Consider the following 8,353-nt stretch of genomic DNA (forward strand, 5'->3'; position numbering starts at 1 on the left):
ACAAAAATATTAAAATGATCTTATGTACTCAAATCACGCTAAAATGACATTTCTTGAAGTTGCAGCATGAATTTCTGTTTAAATTCTAAATATTTTGGATTTGAAGCATAAATATATCTATATATGTTTAACAAAAATTTAGACCCGAATAGAATCACCAAGTAGTTTTTAAACAAGTCACATGACTTGAACAAACCCTTGAAGTTACAATAACAGATAGTATGGATATTGTATGATTGAAACAAGTCTAAGTCATTCATTTGACATGTTCTTTAACTTTTCATGAGTTCACTTTGACAACTTTTGTGAAATCCGGGCGCTCTTACCTGACCCACGCGGGTCAAGTTAGGAAACCGCCATTTTATTCTTTATATGGAGAAAAGTTTATTTCCTTTGACTGTCAAATGTATTCATTTTGAGGTCATTTACAGAATAATGACTGAAAAACTCAAAACTAAGAAATGAAAATTTTGCCTGTGTCTCCCTTTAATGAACCCGCATTTTGATATATTTAAATTATGCATAATATCATGTAAGATTTAAAACAGGCATTTAGTACTAGTAAGTAGAAATTCTATCAAATAAATAAGAATGATACAGTTAGTACCGTCTGTTCCCTAAATAGCTTACACATTTCATTAGTTGTTTGCCAAATCAAAGATCGTAAAGTGAGGTTGTGTGTTTTTTAATAGCGTCTGAAGTGTTATTTCGTCTCACAAAGAACTATTTAAGCGATGAATACGTGACAGGAGCTGCTTGACAAACAATCCTTTATCCGACTAACATCATTGTGGTTTATATATTGAGTGCAATAAGGTGATAACAAAAGTATTTATGATAAAATGTTCGAGAATTAATAATATTGTAATTATATATTATATATATTATCGTAATATCAAAGCGTTTTGGTGAAATTATTGTCAAATAAAATGGTACATAATTATATTGTATTTATATCCATGATATTAAAATGTGTAAAGTAATTTTATAACTTGCATTAAATATCATTATGCATATTTTTTTCTGTTGTTTTCTGTAAACATAATCGTATGTCTCCTTTGCATATCTTGACTAACTGCTTGATAAGAAATTGTCATGTCACTATAAAAGACAAAACATACAGGTACCTGGAACCACATCATTAGTGGACATCTTACAACTGCATCAAAGGCATCCAATATCATTATCAGGAAAAAGTAAAAACTAAATTGGAATCAAATTAATATTCGAAAACTAAATTTCGGTTAGATTGGGCTTAAAAACAACAATAACAACAACAACAGAAATTGGCTTGAAATTATGTCACTATAATCCATTTATGCAATGTGATACGATTTTTGTTTGCTGGTCGAAATAATATTGCATAAAATTCGTTTTATTAATAATGTGATGCCAAAACATGCAATATTGTAGAAAATGATTAATAGCAATAAAAAGTGTATGCTTTCATTACTTTTTAAAAAAGGGGGTAAACGTTATAATAAGTCAAAAAATAAATTGCGTAAGATTAACTGAGCACAACTTAGTCTTTTATTTAAAATAATTCATAAAAAGTTCAATTAATGATAAACAATGATAACATGCACACCCACTGTACTGTGTCCCGAGACGTAATTAATTTTCTGGTTACAAATGTATACGTCAAATGGATTAAGTTTTAGTCAAAATGAGATATAAATGTGTGTCAACTATCAACCTACTCGTCCTACACAATGTATTTAATTTGCTCTTATCTAAACGAGATAGTTATAAAATACATTTAAAACCAACTTAACAACTTGTTCCATCTTGATTGTTGAACAGATATGTTAATAATAGACCTCTGTCAGGAGAGAACATTTCCGACAAATGAAATGTTATCTAAAATGGTGCAAGAGATAAAACATTAATTAAACCGCTACATCATAAAACACCAAATGTCAACATTAATCTTAGTGTTAAAAATGATATGTGTATAGGCATAATGAAAATGAGATTATTTCTATATGCAAATATATGTTTTGAATTTTAAAGAATTTACTTACGTTTTTTGATTTACAGTTTAAGGTATTAGGACCCTAATGGGCACTATCACGAACCAAAGAAATGACATCATAGGTCAGATGTATACCTTAAAGTACGCCTGTATGCAAAATGTAAACAAAGTTTACCGTACGGAAATCAAGTTATGGCCACTTTTCTGAACTCAAGCTAGGATGTTATGAGGGCCCTTTTTTTAGAAATGAGGAACCTTTAAATAATCTGCAATAACATTCTAATGAAAAATGTTTTCCCATGAATTTTTGGTAAGAAACAAATAGTACCATTCAGCTAACAATCCACATAAGCAAAGTTATGGTTTCTACTTAAAATTTATGAAATCTGTATAAAAATGTTACCCTACCCCACCCACTTTTACCACATGTCTGACCATTTTTCTACTAAGGGAGCCTAATTCAAAAAATTCTTAAAATTTACCCAAATGAGTGCCTGTTTTCAAAGTTTCCCTAATTTTTTTAAAAAGTATGTTGGTTGATCTTGTAAAATATGAAATACTTTTACCGTCTAGTTTTGATTATATTACACTTTGAAAATATCAGGTACCATATTTATTACTAGATTTAGCATAATTTAGCCAATAAATACCTATATAAATTAAAAATTCAAAAGTAAACACTTTTTTCTTTCCATATGGGACATGAGAGATACATAAATAATGTTAAAAGAAGAAAAGAAAGAAAAAAAAAGTTGACCCTTCTGGGGATTTTCAATGTAGTTAACAGTAATTCTAGCCTATTTGAATACTCTTCAACGCGGAGGTAATGCATTAGGGTGCTAATACCTTAATATATCTGTATATTGCCCTTACCCTACTTAACAACATGCAGAGACCATTAATATACTATCAGTCCAAGTTTGTTTCAAGTATTTCGTCTTGCTCAAGTTTTAAATGATTGTAATCAGCAAAACATAACAAAAAAATAAGAGTAGCTCTAAGTAATTTTCGCAAAATGTTTTTTACCATTGAAGGAGTTTCTTACAGCTTCATGAGTTCAAGTTGTTCCGCTATGGGTTACACAACATTAAGTAGATAATAATTGCAATTGATGGTACATCTGAACAAACTATCAATTTTGAAGACATTGGCTTACAAAAACCTTAGAGATATACTATGAACAAATTTGATATTTAAAAATATTGATAATTGCTACACAGTTTTTTTTTATAAATACAAGATAAACACGTTTTGACTTCACACAATGAAGTTATGTTATGCTTTAAATCCTACACACTTTAAGTGAACACACCATGAACATATACTGTCATTACAAAAACTGGCATTTTGTTTAAAGAAAGTGACAGTTTTATATGACCCGTTATAAGGAACGCAGATTCCTATACATGATTAATATGTTTTTGTTATCTAAATAAGACATATTCAGTAAAAAAAAATATAGATTTAAAAATTCAAAAAAATTTGCAATAAAATTACAATGTAGTTTACAAATATGACATAGTATATCTTAAAAATTCCAATCATTTTCTGACTGGCGAATTGAAGTGGACATTCACAAATTGCATATAATTCTTTTAATACCGGTCGAGGTGTCTAATTTGCTATCAATTTTTAGGAATAAATACCCTGAATGCTCTTTCGATTTAATGGAAAAGTATTTCCGTCAACTGAACTGATTTTAATGCAATCATCATTTTAGATTATATTGGTTTCAAGTTTCATTCAATAAAGTAAATCGCTGGCGCGGAAAGTGTTTGCATCACTTCTGCACATTATGTTGCCTTCCAGATGTAATATGTGCTATATTGATGCCACGTACATGCAACAAGGCTTTTCTTTTAATAAAAGTTTTCAGCGTTTCAACATATATTCCGATACAATCTACACATGATTATAAAAAAAAAGAATTGTAAATTAAAGATAAAATCGTATCAATTGATTCTATATTAACAAAATAGGACTATAAAATGATTTGAAGGAACAATTGGATTTTAAATTAAAAAAAATAAACTTTGTAAAATGTTCATATTCAATTATAAATTTTATACGTTTTGTGATAGACTTAAAGTGTATCTTTTTAAATTATTACCGAAAAGGAAACCAAACCGTAAAGTCATTTTAAATTAACTAGTACGTTACATGTTTAATAGAATTAAATAATTTCTGATCTTTTCTAGATTATTTTTATCTGTTCTTTTAAAATTCTATATTGCATTGCCAACAACTCAAAAGTTATGTTCACTTGTTTAACAAATGAATTGAGTTTTTCTAACTTATTGGTTGGAGTAAATACATGATAAAACATTTAATTGATTAAGTTGATAGCATGGATTAAGCAATGCTTGTTTTAATGTTCAGTTGTATATGCCTTCCTAGATCATCACTTTTGTCTAAACTTGTGTCCTTTATGGAACATATGATTTCATCTTAACGTTAATAAAATATCACTTATCTAGTAAAACATTGGTGACATTTTCATTCACTCGTTTTAACTGAGTCATTACAATAAGGTTTTTGGCTTCTCAACAACTAATCCACTTTTAAGAAAAGGAACACGGTCACTGATTGGCTAAATGGAAGGTCACGATAATCTGGCCTGCTATTGATGACATTCAGATCGTCAATAAAAGTTTTTTTATCAGATTGCGGTTATAAAGCTTTTGTATCATTAATTCAATCGTAATACCTTTATTATTAAAGTATTGACTAAATACCAAAACGTCCTTTAATGATATTGTTTTGTCGTGAAAATCGCTGCCATAAGCTATGTACAAATGAGTCTTATATCTTCTTCATTAATCTTTATATAATGAAACATCGGAAAAATATACGGCGTATTCTCGCAAATCACTCTTCCCGAGGGTACCATGAACTGTTGTAAAAAAAGTTATAGAAACAAATCAAGAACTTTTCTCAAATCCATTATTATAATAAATAGCATTACTGTATATCTGTATATTATACGTTAGACAGGTTAGTTATATATATATGACGGAATATTGTAAGGATGAGATTTATTTGACCAGAAACATATATTCTCCCAAACACAACCTCTATAAGTTAATAGAAATTATTGAAAATCTTTTTAAAAGCTCCTGTTGTTCAATTTATTATGTTCGCTGCGTCGCCGTTGTCGTCGTCGCGCAAAAACGAATCAGAACAAAATTGATTTATTTAAATCTTTTCGAACTAATAGAATTAACAGTAATTAATCAGGTGATTTATGTGTTATACATTCGTTAATTCGTGTAAAAGTAAACGTTAATATAGTTTTTTTTTCACTTATTTGCAAATAATTGCGAATTGCGTCATCAGCTTATACCAGTCCTTTACATTCGAAGCGCTTGTTGATAAGAAAGTTAAGATAGGTAGTTTAATCAACTTTGAATTATTTAAAGATAATCAACTGTTAATTGATACAGAGAAAATGCGTATAGTAAGAAAAACATTCGTGTGATCTGTAAAATGCATTATTCGTTTGTTCCTGGGTGCTATTACAAATGTTCAATAAGTAATTAACAAAGATGTTAATTATTAAAACAGAAAAGAAAATTTAAGTCGATATTTTAGATTTGATCCGTATGGTCATTTACCAAAGCAATCAAGCTGGAAAATAAATCATGTAATACAAATCATTCATTATACATGCAACTTATTGTACAACGTTTAATCTTTAGTTACAGTCGTTATTCATATAGAGAAAAAATATAGATCTGGTCAAATGGATTTAAAATTTGAATGGACAAAAATACATGTCAGTTTATACAAATTTACTTTAGTTTGATTGTGTTGGAAGCTATTAGCCTATGGAAACACTCTCGAATTCGTTCCTGGAACCAAACAGTATTAAGCAATGAATGACAAGTTTCTAGCTCAGGGAAACAACGGCGTGCCCCTATCAGGATTTGTACCCACTCGGTTAACAGTCCTTATATTATAAGTCCAAGTCATAGTCATAGATAAAAGGACAAATATATAGGTATAACAAATGAAATGCTATCAACACAATCCATTTGATGTACTTAAAACGTATTTAAGGTATTTTGTCTACCTTCCTTTTAATTTTATAAAATCCGACGATCAATAAGCGGTGATAACGAATAGGTTTATGTAATGAAAGAAAACAAAACCTCAAAACATTCAGACATTATTAAATTTCATTATATTCATTGTTAGAAGGAAATAATCCTTGGGCATTTTCCATTTATGTCTTATGATCAATTCAGAGAGAGAGAACGTAGGATTTAATCAGTCTGAGTGATAATTTCTAAGGATTCTAAGGTTTTATTTTCCCACAAACACGCAGATTACATTTAAGTATTGCATTACTTTACACAATGTCAGATTCTTGATAATCTAATCTTGAGACAGTATTCAGATGTTTTACACTGACAAAAATTCTGAAAACCTCAGGATATTGAAGAATGCCCATTTACTTTTTGAAAGTATGTCGATATTTCAGAAACAAAGACTTAGAATATAAAAGTAACACCTTTAAAACAAAGTGTCAAGTGCACACATATACAATTTGAACGGCTAATTGTCTCTTCTTTAATACACTATTCTAAGACGACCCGCTTATTTCCCTTTTGAACATAGAAGGACAGATCGAAAGTGTGTGTTATTTTTCAATAAAATCAGTTGACCATAAGACATGTGACGTTTCCATAAAACATCCGACGCGCTAAAACTAAGTACGGGACAAATTAGGCGCAATTAAAATAAATTGATATCAGGTTTAGATGCGCATCACTATGTCACTCGGACTACGCCCTCGTGATATAATTCCTCGCATCAGAACTCCAGACAATGATTTATTTTAGCGATTAATGTGATATATTATTTATTAATTGCTTGACAGGTGCAATATCTAAAATGACTAAGATCTATGGCATGTAATTATAAGCCAAAGTAAGTCCAATAAGAAATTTTTCAAGCGATTTTTCTTTAATGAAATCTATTTAGATTCTCTTTATAATATATGTATTTTTATCTTTTCCAAAATACATATAGCAAAATACTTTCTAGTGACTTTTTGATAACACCACATATATACATGCATTATAGAATTAATGTTTAATGTTAATTTATAAATTTTGTTTACTTTGAATAAAGAAATAATTCTTAATAAATAATTTATTTTTTGTGTGAAGAAAATGCCTTGCGAGTGATGGTTTCAACACATATGAGAAAGCACCTTATTAAAATTTAATGACTTATAAGAACTGCAAGTCATTTATCATTGTAATTTGAATCCGACATCTAGGAATTGTCAAATTACATTCAAACTTCCAAACATATTTAAGTCCGTATCAATTAAATTTCCAGAACGGCACATTGTGTGACTTAAAATTGATTTAAACTTTAATCGAACGTCATATTATTTTACTGAATGCTTTTAATTTAATCTCTCTCTCTCTCTCCCCCCCCCTCTCTCTCTCTCTCTCTCTCTCTGTTAGGTAGAATGGTGATAAATCGTTTCCATTCGCTGGAGCATTACATATTTAAATGATCTCCTTACTTATTTGTGTGCATTTTATCAATAATTTTACAACGAAAATTTTTGTCAAAGTATCAACAAGAGATATTGTTGAAATTACGTAATGTAATAAATACGAAATGTTTTTCATTTAGAGAAGATTTGTTATTAGGTCACTCGGATGGATAAGCTTTGTCAAATTTGTCTTGTAGGACACAGAAAAGTAAACATACACGCACATTTCTTGAATATAATTTAGTCAAACTACCGAAAAAAAATATAAAAGCCTTATGATAAAATAATTCCCATGATGTAAAAAACAGGAAACTGCACAAAGAATATTTTAATTGAATTTATTTCACAATGTCTAAATACTAGTTTTTGCTTATACTGGGGGGGGGGGGGTGAGTTTAGGAATTTCATTTGCAGTTCTCGTATTTTGTGCCCAGTAACGACTATCCATTTACAACACACACTTCACTGTATGGTTTATTAATAAATAATTTGATGATGAAATAAGAAAAAAAATCCCTAAATAACGCCCAAAACAACAAATTGAAAATGCTGCAGGCTCGGTTTGATTGCGCCTGTACATGGACGGTACTGCAAAGTGCAAATAACCGTCCATGGCCCCTGGTACCGGTTTCAGCAGAATTCAACATTTAAACATTTAAATGGTGATTTAAAACAGTTCTAGAGTCATCCACAATTGTGTTAATACGGCGGTTATTTTCGAACCTTCAATGTGACACGTTAGTAACATTCCATTAAGAGCGGCATATGGTACAAGCCATCTCATTTCAGAAATAATTAGAAATTAAATTTCAAATCAATATTTATGTTTAACTTTGTCTCTATGGAAATCTCTTTTCGTGAGG

The sequence above is a fragment of the Ruditapes philippinarum genome, unplaced genomic scaffold, assembly GCF_026571515.1.
Source record: "Ruditapes philippinarum isolate M1 unplaced genomic scaffold, ASM2657151v2 ctg7613_1_1_1_1, whole genome shotgun sequence".
In the NCBI taxonomy this organism is placed as follows: domain Eukaryota; kingdom Metazoa; phylum Mollusca; class Bivalvia; order Venerida; family Veneridae; genus Ruditapes; species Ruditapes philippinarum.